Source organism: Armigeres subalbatus, unplaced genomic scaffold (assembly GCF_024139115.2).
Source record: "Armigeres subalbatus isolate Guangzhou_Male unplaced genomic scaffold, GZ_Asu_2 Contig247, whole genome shotgun sequence".
Taxonomy (NCBI): domain Eukaryota; kingdom Metazoa; phylum Arthropoda; class Insecta; order Diptera; family Culicidae; genus Armigeres; species Armigeres subalbatus.
Window position 1 is genome coordinate 44,219 of NW_026942984.1, and position 17,428 is coordinate 61,646.

Consider the following 17,428-nt stretch of genomic DNA (forward strand, 5'->3'; position numbering starts at 1 on the left):
CGCTCACGCCTATGCTAACGCACTTGACGTTAATACACGCAACATCGATTTCAAGGATGGTAACCTCACCACACCACCTCGTCGATCGCAAGCTATGATAGTAACCTAGCGGTCCGTATCATAATCTCACGTTGGAGATGAGCACCCCGACAACTACCACTGCGCATGAACTGCAATGACCTTTATATCTACATACGGAGGTCTCCGCAGCCCACCCGCGACATGTTAGTTGTCGGGGTGAGCAAAGTGCTCACTGCATTACAGATGCCCTTACTGCATTCGTTGGTTTTGTTCAAGACGCCACCACCGCTGCAGTTTCTACATAATCTGTTGAGATGCTGTGTTCACCGCATTCCATATAGCTTCATCCCGGCACATCCTCTTGGCTGTATCCGATACCGATCGAATTGCTTCGATGGTAGAACGGCCCTTACGGCCCATACTGGTTGTTGGATAGGCCACCAGTATACTGCCCCTCTTCGCATGTCCGTCCCATATCGATTTTTGGTGATTTTGGTTTTCTTGTGGGAATTAGCTTTAAACTATCTGTAGTTTAAGAAAAACTGATAAAAAAGTGAACTTTGTTCCTTACATATGGAAAATCAAAACCCGTTTGTTTTGTCCCATGTCGAAAATATTCACATAACAGTCACGTGACTTCGTTACATCGTCCAGATTAACTGTTCAAGAATATGCATGTTTTGCATAAATGTGTATCGAACAGTACAAGCGTAGCGATGGGGTTCAACCCCCCCTCTATTCAATCATAACTTCAATAGAAAAAAAAAAAACAAAATTTTTGGTCCTTCATGTGTTTTTGAATCTTAAATCAGAATAAAACATATTTTGCTCGTTTAATTTGTTTTATTGATATTTATTTTAAAATGCTTCATCAATTACCATATTACGATCCCTTTTGCTCAGGTAGATCATTCCAGAACTGCTTCTGTTCCTCTTTGATGACCGGAAAAATAACATTCAGGAGCGCCTGCTTACGATCGGTACTTATACCGATTGGATGTTTGCGACACAAAATGTCAGTTAAACTGAAACTCTTGTCACCAATCGTCTTCATTTGTTTCTTGGACATGATGCAGCAAGACAGCATTTCCCCGCTCTCATCTACTGAGCTGCTGTAGTTCATTTCAAAGCTGCCTTTATTGAAAACAATCTTTCTGATGTCTTCGATGTATGGACGTGGTTTGCAGTGGTTTAATGTGTACTGCGACACAGTCATCTTCATCTCGAAGAAATCATTCGCAACCATGTCTACCACAAAAACATTCTGTTTAGCTTTTTTGACCACCTGCTTAAATTCAGGAAACGTTGTTGTGGGATCACCATGTCGCATGGCTTTCTCTACAGCCGCGTGGAAGGAGTCGGCTGTCATAAATGTATGGCCGGAATCAAAAAACTTAAGAATGATTTTTTTACTTTAGTAGTGTTTGCATTCAACAAAAGTATTAGGTACAGGAACAAGTTCCAGTTTTTGTTCTGACTAGAACAGTTGTCTAGCCAGAAAGTAATTTGTTCCACTCCGTTGCTACAGCACCAGTTGACAACTTTGTCAAAGCAACTTGTAATGTCCGCGGCTGACCTTCCAGAAGTAGACTCGTCCCAGACGCAGGCTATAACGGGGAATGCTTTGGCATAGCTGCCGACCGGGGCGAACGTCTCGTTAAATGCTAATAAGCGCTGGGCAAAAACGATGGACTTCAGACCTTCTAAGCGAGGAAGCTGAATGACCTGTAATTAAAAATAAATGCATAAATGCAAAATAAAGCAGATTCAATGATTTTATATTTTTGAAAATAACATTCCAAGTAAATTGTACCTTCTGAAGATCAACAGCGAAAACGATTTCTTTGGGTCGAATGTTGTCGCCATCAGCACGGTACATCAATCTGGAGGAAGATGCCAAACGTAAATGTTCCATATGCGATTTGCATAATGAACATATTGCAATGAAATTGTCTTCGTCGATGTGTCCGGATGCACTCTGATGTAATGTTGCCGCAACGCATGCCTCCTCGTATTGCTCGTGGCCAAGCTTTACCAGTGAAATATTCATGCGTAACATTACATTGGAATAAAACGAATAATTGACCTTTAAGTCTGGTTGAGCCGAATCTTGATAGTTTGTATACATGGAAACTCCTGTTAGATCAGATGGTAGATAATATCGGTTCGGAGCGTGAGCTCGTCGATAGTGCGATACAGTTGGGTTGTATGACAAGATGTGCGATTTAACAGCTTCCTGTTTCAGTTTGCTTCGCTCGTATTTACCACGCTTGGAAGGCTTTGGATTCCCTTCGAAATCGCTATCGAGGCAACGATACACAAGGTTCCTAACAATAGACAACAATCAATATCATTGTTTACACATACTGTTATACACAGCTTACCCGCAGTTTTCTCCATATCCGATAGTGTTCAAGAAGAACTTCCGGCATACTCGTTCATCGCTTCCATTTAACAATCGGAGACAGAAAATGTACGAACAGGTCTTTTTCGGATCATTTGCAGTGAATCGATTTTTACGTCGGAGTGGCTTTGAGCTTCGATGGACGGTTCCTCTAATATAATTGGTTTGACCCGTTTTATCGAGCTTCCAGAACTGATCATGTATAATTACCCGTTCGTCCTTCGACACAATCTGGTCACAATTCTTCTTGCAACCACATTTTTCGATGATCAATTTGTGAGCCAGGCGCCGGTTCTTCGCGATCTTTGCTTTCAAAATTTCTTTTTTTGTTCGTTTCCGCTTTCTGGTTTGGATTTCAAAAAAACTTCCGTCTGAGTCCAGCACTTCCTCTTCAGAAGTAGAACACTTCTCCGCACTCTCCGTCTCATCTACAGAGTTCCCGTTTGGTGTCTGAATCACCTCTTCACCATATTTGTCCAAAAGGAACTTTTTCAATGGAAAATTGTAACCACCGGGTTCATCATCGAATCCGATAAATTCTTCTTCGGAATCTTTCTCACTAACGTCACTACCGTATTCTTTCAATAATTCCAACGCAGACATTGCCATATTGCCGAAATACTTGAGTTATTGTGTTCCCGGAACGTTACTCCAAAACTAAACACGCGCACCAAACAAGCAAAGTTTACGCATGGCCTGCTTTTTAAATTATAGTCAAGATACAGGGTGAATAAGGACACAGGAAATAATGGAGAAAAAAAATTTGATCGCGAGACGGATATGCGAATATTTAGCTGATTTGATCGAAAATTATTGGCAAGTATGTAACATTGCTGTTTTTGGTGGTGGAAAATAAAATCTGTTACTTTTTTCAACGCAATTCAATTAAACTGGCTTATTCAAACCAACTAGTAACGAGTAACAAGTTGAAAATTATTTGCCGACGTGAAATGACGGAAAATTTAGAAAATATTTCAAGCGCCATTTTCTCCGCTTGTTGTTTTGCGCTATGGTACGGACATGCGAAGAGGGGCAGTATACTCTGTATAAGCCGACAATCTATTCAGGATTACCCTCTCTAGCAGCTTTCCAGTTGTGTCGAGTAGACAAATTGGTCTGTATGCCGAAGGGTCTCCCGGCTGCTTGCCGGGCTTCGGTAGTAGCACCAATTTCTGCCGTCATCAGGTGATGATAATATCTCCTGGATGGAGTATCGCCCGCAAGTCCAGATGGCCACCATCTGAGACTTATCCGCAATCCAACTGCCGTTTCCAGCAGGGATGCGGTATGGATCGGACAGTAAGGCTACATCAGCTTTACACTCGGAAACCGATTGTTGTAGCACCAGTTGAGCCGCCTCGCAGTGGTTCAGGTTCAGCTGTGTTACTTGCTTGTCTGGATCCTTCTAGAGGCCGGACAGGCATGGACACCGGTAAGGTGTTTGTTGTCTGTACTCGGGAGACAGATCAGACATCTTGGGGCAGCCTGGCAGGTGTGTGCTTGGTGGCATTCAGCTCCACATCTACGGCATAGCTTACTGCGATCAGGTCCTTTACAGTCATATGACTTATGACCGTTGCCAAGACATCTGAAGCAGGTCTGAAGCGGTTGGCTTATACTTAGCGGACATACCGACCAACCCACTTTCAGTTAAGCCCTATCCATTTCCTTTTTGGCATTAGCCTGAGGTACTTGGAATGAGGCAACCTGCAACAACTTTTCTGAGCATCATCCAGCTTCAAGACGAGAATCATCTCGCCTTGCCGCGTCCTACGGATGCAGTTGACATCTCCTCCTAGGCCAGAGAGTTTGTCGTTAACTCTTATGGCCTTCAAGACTTCGGCGTAGCTTTTATCGTCAGTACTGACGATAATCTCCTCGCCTCTGTCTTTACGCTTACCACTGCCATTGAAAGGCGCACTCGTCTTCTCCTGGGCTCTACCCTTCTTAGCAGTGGTGCGCATCGCTCCACCTGCCCCACTGTTTGCGGCCTGCGGGTGTTGTCTCCTCGCCTTCTTGGGGTTCACGACCTCCCTCCAGGGTAGGTCTTCCTCCCGGCGAGCTTCAGTGGTCCTCGATGGTAGAGGCACTGGTTTCTCCGGCTTAGGAGGGCCGGCCTTCCGTTCGACTTTCTCCCGTCTCTCCCGCTTATAAGCTGCGGACTTCTCGATAGCTGTTTGCAGGTTCGCCTCCTGCGTAACCTACTCAGCTTCGGAGTCGCACATGTCACGGCCATCCTTCTGCGGTCTGGCTCTCCACCAACCGTTTACCTTCAGACAGAATCTTCGATTCAGCCTCCTCTTTTTCTTTCTCCGCCTGTTTCCGCTCCTTCACAAGTTTGCGGATTTTTCTCTCCGCACTCTTACTGGTCTCTAGTAGGGACCTCCACTCAAGGATGTTATCGATCATTTAGTAATCTGCCTTCGATCATTTAGTAGTTTCTTAATAACTCATTCCAGAGGCTGAATTTTAAAATGTGTTGTATGGTGGACTTCTAGTGCAAAGGTTTATCTACAACTCTGCCTAACAGTTCGTTGTTTGAATTTCATTAATAACGGAGCTATAGCGCTATTAGCAGTAACTTAGACTAAATGATTACATATTTTGTTATCATTTAGTATTAAGAAACAGATTTTACGACCGTGATTGTGGTGAATGATTTGTTTATCGGCTTTATCGGTCATTTCTACTCAAAGTATGAGGGAGTAGATAATCGAAAGATAATTGAAAATCATTAGATTGAAAGCCATTCGCTAGGGCGCGAACAAGTATGAAGCGATAGAGGGTGAAAGGGAGAAAGGAAGACCATCCGACCTGCCGATCGATAGAACTAGATGTAAAACAGAACAGCACATGGGGAGATCGTTGCCTGGATCTTTTTGCCTGTCTTGGCACGGTGGTTTCCATACCACTAACCAAGCCGTCCACAACCAGGGCGTTAGGCAAGAAGATTCACGCTTCGATTGTGTGCTGTTCAATAGATGGTCTTCCTTTCTCCCTTTCACCCTCTATCGCTTCATACTTGTTCGCGCCCTAGCGAATGGCTTTCAATCTAATGATTTTCAATTATCTTTCGATTATCTACTCCCTCATACTTTGAGTAGAAATGACCGATAAGCCGATAAACAAATCATTCACCACAATCACGGTCGTAAAATCTGTTTCAATTATGAAAATAAAATTTGGCTAATAACAAAAAATGAGGTTCTATCCAATAAGATCGAAATCAGGTGATTGGAAGAACACGTCACGATATGGACATTCCTCCATGAGTGGTAGTGCGAATTCCGCATAAACCTGCCGATCGATAGAACTAGATGTAAAACAGAACAGCACATGGGGAGATCGTTGCCTGGATCTTTTTGCCTGTCTTGGCACGGTGGTTTCCATACCACTAACCAAGCCGTCCACAACCAGGGCGTTAGGCAAGAAGATTCACGCTTCGATTGTGTGCTGTTCAATAGATGGTCTTCCTTTCTCCCTTTCACCCTCTATCGCTTCATACTTGTTCGCGCCCTAGCGAATGGCTTTCAATCTAATGATTTTCAATTATCTTTCGATTATCTACTCCCTCATACTTTGAGTAGAAATGACCGATAAAGCCGATAAACAAATCATTTATTTAGTATTAAGGGTATGCGATAACACACTTTTTCCTAACGAAACGAAACGAAACGAAATTTAAAATGTCCATGTTGATTCGGATCGAAACGAAACGAAATATGGATTTACTTTCGAAACTTCGAAACGAAACGAAATCAAGGTTCATTTGATTCGAAATTTTTCGAAACGAAACGAAATTTCAATTTTTATTCCGTGGAATTTTGATTAAATTGGTTTTACATTATGTACGCAATTCGGATTTCACTTTTTCGAAGTCAAATAACTGTTTTACAACCAATAGAAATATAATAACAGAAGAGTCAGTCTGTGATAAATCACCGTATTCTCGCCGCATATACCATTGGCGATAAGGCAATAACCCAGCACTTATGCCGCTTTCATATCAGAAAGTATAAAAAAATATAGAAATAGTGGGATTTTTCATAAACGGAATCAAATTTCGTTTAAAACCTCAGTTCACTTAAGAATAATGTAATTATACTGAAGCATACTTCATACTGTCTTGTCAGCGTGGTTTTATAGTATAGAGCTAATTTAAAATCAGAAAATTAATGCTTAAATTTATTTTTTTATTTAGTGGGATACTCAACTATGTATCCACATCTGCCAGGCGCATACACAGATAGAGAATTGATATTTGAAAAGTGTGTAACAGCCAAAACTTATTCCTTCTTATTATTTGTCAACATATATATATAGCATACATTTGCTCACTAGAAGAATCCTGTGCACCTTTCTAAAATGCACAAAGATATGTACTTCAGATTGAATTTCACAGACCCATAGTTTTATATACAATCAGCTCGACGAACTGAGCTATTGTCTGTGTGTCCTTGGCATATCAGAACAGCTGTTTTAGTCAGTATGAGCCAAAAGCAATAATAAGTTAAGAACTTTCAGCAATTTTTATGATCTTTCAACTCGTTCTGGATTTTTTTTTTTGCAAATTCCATGCGAAGATCTAGAAATGCCCACAAATATTCAATGTCCCTTACTGTGGAAATAGTCAAAGAAGAGCTTAGCTTGATTAACTGTACACATCGTAATTGGTTATCATTATTGTCCGAGAAACAGCAACTATGCACAGCTCACCAATTAAATAATATTATTGGGATACAAACAAGTTAATCTTATTGTATACTTGCTTCGGAGTTTCCAAATCATGACCAATAGCGATGCTGGTCACATCCTTACAGTCAATTTAGGATTAGGAGGGGAAAATTAGTTTAACACTCATTGTTATAAAACAGCGGTTCTCAACCTTTTTCTTGAGAGGTACCCTTCGAACTTTTGCATTGATTGAGGTAACCCCTATGATTTTATGTAAATGAAAATAGTCGTAGCTCTGCAAGTATATCAAAAATGGACCTGAAATCTAACGAAATATATGGCTCTCAATAAACTTTTCTGAAACTTACAATTTTTTAAACTTCCCAATTAAAATTAAGTTCTTACATCAGGGGACTGTAGGAAATGTTTTGACTATTGAAGGATTCCGAGCCTCTTGAAAGGAGGCTTCCGAACCTCTTGAAAGGAGGCTTCCGAACCTCTTGAAAGGAGGCTTCCGAGCCTCTTGAAAGGAGGCTTCCGAGCCTCTTGAAAGGAGGCTCTGAGCCTCTTGAATGGAGGCTCTGAGGCCTCTTGAAAGGAGGCTTCCAGGCCTCTTGAAAGGAGGCTTGAGCCTCTTGAAAGGAGGCTTGAGGCCTCTTGAAAGGAGGCTTTGAGGCCTCTTGAAAGGAGGCTTCCTGAGCTCTTGAAAGGAGGCTTCCAGGCCTCTTGAAAGGAGGCTCAGAGCCTCTTGAAAGGAGGCTCTGAGCCTCTTGAAAGGAGGCTTCTGAGCCTCTTGAAAGGAGGCTTCTGAGCCTCTTGAAAGGAGGCTTCCGAGGCCTCTTGAAAGGAGGCTCTGAGCCTCTTGAAAGGAGGCTCTGAGCCTCTTGAAAGGAGGCTCTGAGCCTCTTGAAAGGAGGCCTGAGGCCTCTTGAAAGGAGGCTTCCTGAGCCTCTTGAAAGGAGGCCTGAGCCTCTTGAAGGAGGCTTCCAGGCCTCTTGAAAGGAGGCTCTGAGCCTCTTGAAAGGAGGCTCTGAGCCTCTTGAAAGGAGGCTTCTGAGCCTCTTGAAAGGAGGCTCTGAGCCTCTTGAAAGGAGGCTCTGAGCCTCTTGAAAGGAGGCTTGAGCCTCTTGAAAGGAGGCTTGGAGCCTCTTGACAGGAGGCTTCTGAGCCTCTTGAAAGGAGGCTTCTGAGCCTCTTGAAAGGAGGCTTCCAGGCCTCTTGAAAGGAGGCTTCTGAGCCTCTTGAAAGGAGGCTTGAGCCTCTTGAAAGGAGGCCTGGAGCCTCTTGAAAGGAGGCTTCTGAGCCTCTTGAAAGGAGGCTTGAGCCTCTTGAAAGGAGGCTTGGAGCCTCTTGAAAGGAGGCTTCTGAGCCTCTTGAAAGGAGGCTTCTGAGCTCTTGAAAGGAGGCTCTGGAGCCTCTTGAAAGGAGGCTTTGAGCTCTTGAAAGGAGGCTTCTGGAGGCCTCTTGAAAGGAGGCTTCTGAGCCTCTTGAAAGGAGGCTCTGAGCCTCTTGAAAGGAGGCTCTGAGCCTCTTGAAAGGGAGCCTGAGCCTCTTGAAAGGAGGCCTGAGCCTCTTGAAAGGAGGCCTGAGGCCTCTTGAAAGGAGGCTTCTGAGCCTCTTGAAAGGAGGCTCTGAGCCTCTTGAAAGGAGGCTCTGAGCCTCTTGAAAGGAGGCTTCCTGAGCCTCTTGAAAGGAGGCTCTGAGGCCTTCTTGAAAGGAGGCTGAGCCTCTTGAAAGGAGGCTCTGAGCCTCTTGAAAGGAGGCTTGAGGCCTCTTGAAAGGAGGCTTCCAGGCCTCTTGAAGGGAGGCCTGAGCCTCTTGAAAGGAGGCTTCAGAGCCTCTTGAAGGAGGCTTGAGCCTCTTGAAAGGAGGCTTCTGAGGCCTCTTGAAAGGGAGGCTTCTGAGCTCTTGGAAAGGAGGCCTGAGCTCTTGAAAGGAGGCTTCTGGAGGCCTCTTGAAAGGAGGCTCTGAGCCTCTTGAAAGGAGGCTTCCTGAGCCTCTTGAAAGGAGGCTCTGAGCCTCTTGAAAGGAGGGTTCCGGAGCCTCTTGAAGGAGGCTCTGAGGCCTCTTGAAAGGAGGCTTCCAGGCCTCTTGAAAGGAGGCTTCTGAGCCTCTTGAAAGGAGGCTCTGAGCCTCTTGAAAGGAGGCTTCTGAGCCTCTTGAAAGGAGGCCTGAGCCTCTTGAAAGGAGGCTTCTGAGCCTCTTGAAAGGAGGCTTCTGAGCCTCTTGAAAGGAGGCCTGAGCCTCTTGAAAGGAGGCCTGAGGCCTCTTGAAAGGAGGCTTCCTGGAGCCTCTTGAAAGGAGGCCTGAGCCTCTTGAAAGGAGGCTTCCTGAGGCCTCTTGAAAGGAGGCTTCTGAGGCCTCTTGAAAGGAGGCTTCCTGAGCCTCTTGAAAGGAGGCCTGAGGCCTCTTGAAAGGAGGCTGAGCCTCTTGAAAGGGAGGCTTGGAGGCCTCTTGAAAGGAGGCTCTGAGTCTCTTGAAAGGAGGCCTGAGTCTCTTGAAAGGAGGCTTCTGAGCCTCTTGAAAGGAGGCTTGAGCCTCTTGAAAGGAGGCTTCTGAGCCTCTTGAAAGGAGGCTTCTGAGCCTCTTGAAAGGAGGCTTGAGCCTATTGAAAGGAGGCTTCTGAGGCCTCTTGAAAGGAGGCTTCTGAGGCCTCTTGAAAGGAGGCCTGAGCCTCTTGAAAGGAGACTTGAGCCTCTTGAAAGGAGGCTTCTGAGCCTCTTGAAGGAGGCTTCCAGGCCTCTTGAAAGGAGGCTTCTGAGCCTATTGAAAGGAGGCTTCCAGGCCTCTTGAAAGGAGGCTTGAGCCTCTTGAAAGGAGGCCTGAGCCTCTTGAAAGGAGGCTCTGAGCCTCTTGAAAGGAGGCTCTGAGCCTATTGAAAGGAGGCTTCTGAGCCTCTTGAAAGGAGGCTCTGAGCCTCTTGAAAGGAGGCCTGAGCCTCTTGAAAGGAGGCTTCTGAGCCTCTTGAAAGGAGGCTCTGAGCCTCTTGAAAGGAGGCTTCTGAGCCTCTTGAAAGGAGGCCTGAGCCTATTGAAAGGAGGCCTGAGCCTCTTGAAAGGAGGCTTCTGAGCCTCTTGAAAGGAGGCTTCTGAGCCTCTTGAAAGGAGGCTTGAGCCTCTTGAAAGGAGGCTTCCAGGCCCTCTTGAAAGGAGGCTTCCGAGCCTCTTGAAAGGAGGCTTCCGAGCCTCTTGAAAGGAGGCTTCCGAGCCTCTTGAAAGGAGGCTTCCGAGCCTCTTGAAAATAGCTTCTGAGGCTTTCGAGACTACGGTTCCAAGCATTTTGAAAGAAGAATTCCGACCCTTTCAAGAGAGGGCTTCGAGCCTCTTGAAAGAGGCCTTCCAAGCCTTTTGGAAAGAGCTTTCCGAGCCTTTTAAAACAAGGAGAAAAGATAAAAAAGAAAGTTTAAAGCAGAAAGCTTAAAAGAAGATTTCCGGGCGTCTAGAAAGGAGGAGAGTAGGTTTCCGAGGCTGTTGAGCCTGTTCAAAAATCCCTTCCGAGCACCTTGAAAAGATCCGAGGCTTATAAAAGAAGCAGAAATAAAAGGAAATTTCTAGGAAAAAAGCTTGGCTTCCGGGCCTCTTAAAAGAAAGTCCGGGTCACTTGAAAGGAGGCCTCCGAGCTGCTTGGAAGAAGGCTTCCGAGAAGGGAAGAAGGATGCTTCCAATTCTCTCGCAACGAAGCAACTGAGCTTTTCGAGAAAAAGTCTCCATATCTTTCAAATGAAAGGAGGCTTCCGAGCCTCTTGAAAGGAGGCTTCCGAGCCTCTTGAAAGGAGGCTTCCGAGCCTCTTGAAAGGAGGCTTCCGAGCCTATTGAAAGGAGGCTTCCGAGTCTCTTGAAAGGAGGCTTCCGAGCCTCTTGAAAGGAGGCTTCCGAGCCTCTTGAAAGGAGGCTTCCGAGCCTCTTGAAAGGAGGCTTCCGAGCCTATTGAAAGGAGGCTTCCGAGTCTCTTGAAAGGAGGCTTCCGAGCCTCTTGAAAGGAGCTTCTGAGGCTTTCGAGACTACGGTTCCAAGCACTTTGAAAGAAGAATACCGACAAGAGAGGGCTTCGAGCCTTTTGAAAGAGGCCTTCCAAGCCTTTTGGAAAGAGCTTTCCGAGCCTTTTAAAACACGGAGAAAAGATAAAAAAGAAAGTTTAAAGAAGAAAGCTTAAAAGAAGATTTCCGGGCCTCTAGAAAGGAGGAGAGTAGGCTTCTGAGGCTGTTGAGCCTGTTCAAAAATCCCTTCCGAGCACCTTGAAAAGATCCGAGGCTTTTAAAAGAAGCAGAAATAAAAGGAAATTTCTAGAAAAAAAAGCTTGGCTTCCGGGCCTCTTAAAAGAAAGTCCGGGTCACTTGAAAGGAGGCTTCCGAGCTGCTTGGAAGGAGGCTTCCGAGAAGCGAAGAAGGATGCTTCCAATTCTCTTGCAACGAAGCAACTGAGCTTTTCGGGAAAAAGTCTCCATGTCTTTCAAATGGAGAATCATATTCTTAACATATTATTCAAAATTTGTTCATTCGAGGTTTAGCCCTTTGGATCTTTTGTCCCACATCTCTTCATCCATTGTACTGGTTGTGAAGGACAGGATTCAATAGGCCATGATTTACTGATCGCCATGCATAGGATAAGGGAAGTATTTTGGACCACCAGTTCGAAGGCTCATATTTTGGACCACTGAGTGCAAATTCCTCTTGGTGGTCCAAAATAAGAGCCCCCGTAAGGGTGGTCCAAAATACATCCTTTACCCTATTATGTACAAGACAAAGTTTACAAATAAAAAAAATACAAAACTTTATCAATAAGTTTGGATTAAAATTGTAATTCATCCGCCATTAAGCATTTCGTCCGTGGTACCCCCAGGGGTACATGTACCCCAGGTTGAGAACCGCTGTTATAAAAGACCGAGGAATGCTCTGCATCTCCGTGAGCGCTATGGGAAAGGAATCGTTGGTTAGTAGAGAAGGTAATTCATGTGAAGCCTCTAGGTAAGCAACTGAATATTTATTGTAAACAAAGTTATTTTGAAAACAAGAAGACGAAAACTGTGTTTCAAATCAATCCAATACAATTCAATGTGCTTCGTTCAATAAGCTTTTACAATACGATCGATTCCGCACTAAATAATTCTGTGCTCTTCGCTGCAGACATTGGTTTTATCACTTCGCGTTCTCCCACACTAGCTGGCGTGATCCACATCTACAAGTTGCTGTCCCATGACCAGCAGCAACACGATCGATTCCGCATTCATATTGTACAAATAGTAAAAAATAACACAAAATATAAATTTGAAACTTGGAAACACTGAAGACGTTTTATAGAAGAAAACTTCATACGTATTTGTCGACTAATAATGAGGTTATGTAGTAAGCGTGAATAGAAAAAAATGTATAACCTAAAGTTTTGAAAACAACTTAACGATTTTGTTTAGCGGCGCAGCCAAAATTTTTGATAATATAAAGAACGATTTAAGTTTAAATTTGTTTCGAAATTCCGCGGAATTCCGTTAAATTTCGTTAGAAGCTAGTTTTTTCTAGCGAATTTTTTGTAATTTTACGAAACGAAACGAAATCATGAAATGCGATTTCGCCATGCTGAAATTCCGCGAAATTCCGCGGAATCTCGTTTCGAACCACCTGAAACGAAATTTTTCGAAATACCACATATGCTTATTTAGTATAAGTATAGCAACTAGCACCGTAACTCCTTTAGCAGTGGAATTTGAACATCGACCTGTTCAGGAGAGTTGTAGAAAATCCTTCGCACTAAAAGTCCACCATACAACACGTTTTGAAATTTAGCCTCTGGAATGAGTTATTGACAAACTACTAAATGATCGAACGCAGATTACTAAATGATCGATAACATCCTTGCCGACTTGGCCTTCACTACTAGGGCACAGCGCACAGAGCGCCTGCACAGTAAGTTTCAGGTCCTTGCTGTAATTAACCCGATTGTCCAGGAGCGACATATGATCACGGCTGATACATCCATGATCACCTCCATCGTCTGGCCACCGCGTTCCTCGTGGTTCGCCATCACCGATTTGATGACGCGGGTCAGGGTGGGGCGGTCCGTCTTCTCTTCAACCGGCACCTCCTCCGACCCTCCACGGTTTTTTCCATCGCCTTCCCCCGGCGATCTTTGGGGAGACTTCTCAAGGCCGCTGCGTCTGGCGAAAGGATTCTCCTTACCACTATTCACCACTCCTGCATCTCTCGTAGTTTTCTAGTGGGTCCCCCTTGCGACTGCTGTTGAATCCTGCTGATGTAGTCGCCTTCGCGATCCCATGGTTATCTTTACATACCTTGCGGCATGCAGGGAGGCCATGCGAGGGTTGACACTTTCGTGTTCAGAGCCAGATCAGCGCTAGTCAGGAAAGAGCATCTGAGCCTACTCCCACTCTGCTGCCAGCTGAGCGACAAGATTGTACCGCGTGCTACAAGGCCCGCCCTGGTTTTAGGGGACGGACGACAGCCTGGCCATTAGCCCATTCGCCGTTTCAGGTCGGTGCCACCCGGCCTTACTAAGAAAATAGAATAACCAGACTACCAGCCCTCGCTTTCACAACATTCCAATATCCAGAGACAAGATCCAATAACATACAACCAGTATACCATAATCAGGATCTTACTGGGATCAACCCTGATGTGCCAATGGCACTCCCTGGGCTTGTGCTTTTGAAGCGGCACACAGTCACTTTCTCTGTTTTTTTGCACTAAAGACTTTTTTTTGTCTCATTTTGTTTGCTTGTCTTAGTGACTTGTCTAATTTACTTTCATATATTCTAAACGACTTCAACACATTCAACCATTCAAAAGCTATCTTTCATTTCCATCTATCGATCATTTATCTGGCAAACAATCTGGTTAGAAAAATTACCTACGAATAAAAACATTTACTCCATGAACAAATCTACACCAAAAGGGGCCTTTCCGAAATCGTTAGAGTCAATTATTGCCTACACCTCTTTTGGTTTGTGGTTCTACTCTGCTTCCTTTCTGCGTATGTTGGTTTCGCGTTCAATATCCTCTTCTATGCTTGCTGCTGCTACTTCACAACGAGGAGCGTCGACGGTGGCGCTCATTCATCCGCTTGAGCTGAAGATCAAGACCACCGTCGATCGGCTCGGCAGCCCGTAGAGCAGCTTACTCCGGTTCTAAGATATCAATTATATAATTTTGAAATAAATGGTAAATTGCATGTTATTATTTAAATTTTCAACAAGGTTTGGTATCAGAGGTCGATTTCGCAAAAATGAGATCAGAAGAAAAGGCGATTTGTGGCGATTCAGATTCAGTGGGGCAGATCTTGGCACGATTCGTTAGGTGCTGGGCCAATAAAATATATGAACTCAAAATTTCGCTCGCACGTTTATCGAGTGCTAAAAGTGCTGCTACTGCTAATATCTTCACGCGATTTCCGCCAAGCTGAAATACAGGTGCCGGCTTTTAAACTCTTTAATTATCAAGTGAATTGAGAATAGTGATTGAGTACGCTAAACAGACTGAATGAATGTTCATCAACCGATGTTTGTTTTCTATTTTATTTTTATATTTATTATTTGTGGATTGAGTTTCCATTGGCATTTATGGGTGAACGATACCACTAAGACTCAAATTAGTAGGAAGCATTTTAAAAAGTATGATAAAAAATTAAATTTATCGCAAGCAAGTACCTAGTCTAAAATAGTGTAGTAGCGCGGAAAGTAGCCATTTCAACCTGTGCATATTTTCATCACAATCCACTGAATGCATATTTAGATGACATTGGAACAATATTAAATCAAGCTGGAAACCAATGGCAGAATTACTGACTGATTGGAAGATAAGAAACCTTTCCGTGCTCTCCCATAAGCATTCGTGTAGTGTTTGTATCTTTGTCAGACGATGAACCTCGGAAGTTCGTGTCCTGGGGGAAGGTTTAAGATCATTCTCAGGAACTTGTTTAAACCCGAATGATGCATTTGATCGATGGGTACAGTAAATTCAACAAAATGTTACCGTTTGTGACTGTTTACTCAATCTGTTGTCTGAACATAAGCTTGCTGTTTAAGGTCAAGTCAAGATAATAAGACTCAGTGGCCCATTCCTACCGTTGAATGTTGTTTTACTATCCTGAGCCGGATTTAATTTTGATAATTAGAAGTGGGAGAAGATACAGCTCTTTCAGCAAAAGAGGAGCTCTGTCAGGGGTCCTAACCCTCGTTGCAGCGATGCCAGATTGCTTCAACATCAATTCCGTAGAATAACTCAAAAATTTTGGCCCTCATTGGCCAAAAATTTCGGCGCTCATCCACAATACAAGATAACAATAAGACCACAAAACTTCAACATTTATAGTTACTGGTCTTGTTATATCCTAATTTTCATGAAAATCCAAAAACGAAAGCGATTACTAGGCGCCCTATACAGATTTCCACACTCGTCATAAAGGCAATTGGCAGTTGCTATACATATTTTTGACAGTAACTGTTTCCAACGCTGAGATTATCATTTTCGCATTTTATTTATAGAACTTTTATTGATTCAACATAGAATCAGTTTAATATTATGGACTTCCTAATTTTCAGGACAACTCCAATTATAAAGCTGATGACTTTTTTTTTATTTCTTGCAGCCCTAGGCTGGCTCACCTCTCCCATCGATGACTTGTCTCTTTAGTGCTAATAGGCTTAAGCATTCTTGAATATCGACCCTACATGGGTACAATCCCGAGAAAAGTTTTCCTATTTTAAAGACGGAAATGCTCCGATGACAATCCGTAACTAAGAAATAAGCAACGATAGCTCCGATGACAATCCGTAACTAAGAAATAAGCAACGATAGCGTTGGGACGAGCTCAACACAATGCCTAAATTGGATTGCTTCGCAAAGGTGTATAAGAGTAAGACTGTACAGATAGAAAAAACTAGATCCTTTCTACTGATTACACTTGTTGGAGTGAATCCAAATTCTCTCCAAATAGAAATATTTTTTTTAGGAATGGATGAAAAAATGTTAAGACGAAATTCTATAAATATCCGAACGATTTACAAAAGGAATTTATAAAGGATTTTTGTAAAACAATTCTTGAAATTCTTAACCTTCCGGGACTCGCATGGTTCTGGAGCGGTCACGCAGTTCCGCCTCTGTTGTAAACGGCGAGCTTTTTTCGGAGGTGTTGTACTTTGTACAACGATGCGAGTCCTGGAAGGTTGAATTTCTTCAAGAATTCTTTGGATAATCAGCTAAGTAACGGGCTTGGTGGTCATATGGCTACCGCTTCTGCCTCATACGCAGGAGGTCGTGGGTTCAATCCCAGGCCCGTTCCATTCCTCCTACTTTGTATCTTTTCATATATTTCTCATGTTCTAACAATCGCTAGATCTGGAAATGGGCTTTCATACCGTTTCCATCTTCTATCTCTATAAATACAACTTGATTAGTTGTAGCAGTTAAGTGTTAGAATTCGAAATGAGCCAAAAAGCTCGTTTTGGCATCCAATTAGAATATACACCACCCTTTCATTAATATCACATTGGCAACCCGTTAACCAAGACGAACCTCTGCCATAAAACCTAACCCCAGATTCCAATACAATTCCAGAGGAACTCGTGACGAGTGCAGAGTTGTCCTCGGCTGGCAGCGGGCGAGTGATTGCATCAGCAATTCCTCCATCACCAATGACCGTGAGGACGTGGCCAGCGCCGTTATCGACCATCCAAAATACTAGAGCTCTCGGACTGTGCATATTGAGGTTGTAGAGCAAATCCCATGCTTCCATCCATTGGTTGCCTGTGCAATTGCAATTGTTCTGGTCGATCACGGAGTATTAACTACGAAATGCACGGCCATCATGCTCATGCTCAATTATTTGGAGAATCCTCACAAAATTAGTCAAAAAAAAAAATCCTGAGTATTCTTGGGAAGTTTCTCCAGATATTCATTTGAATGTCTAGTAATTTGGAAAATCTCTTAGAACGTTCTTCAGAACTGCCCCCAACATATTTATTTTAGAAAACCTTAGGGAGTTTTATATGGATTTCTTAGAATTTTCAGAGGATTTCCCGTAGAATCTTTCGAAGAATCTTCTGGAGAAATTCACAAAGGATCTTGAAAGGATGGAAGAATGTTCAATGGAAATTTGAAACTCCTGGTAGAGCTCCCGAAAGTATTTCTGAAGGAATTTACAAATGATTTGTAGAAAGATTTTCCGAAGAAACATCCCAACGGATTTTCTAAAAGTATTCCTAAAGGAATTTCTGAGAAAATTTCTAAAGAAACTTTGAATGAAGTTTCTAAAAAAATTCTTGTGGAACTTCGAGATGAATTCCTAAAGGTATTTTTGAAAGAATCTACGATGGAAGGTCTAA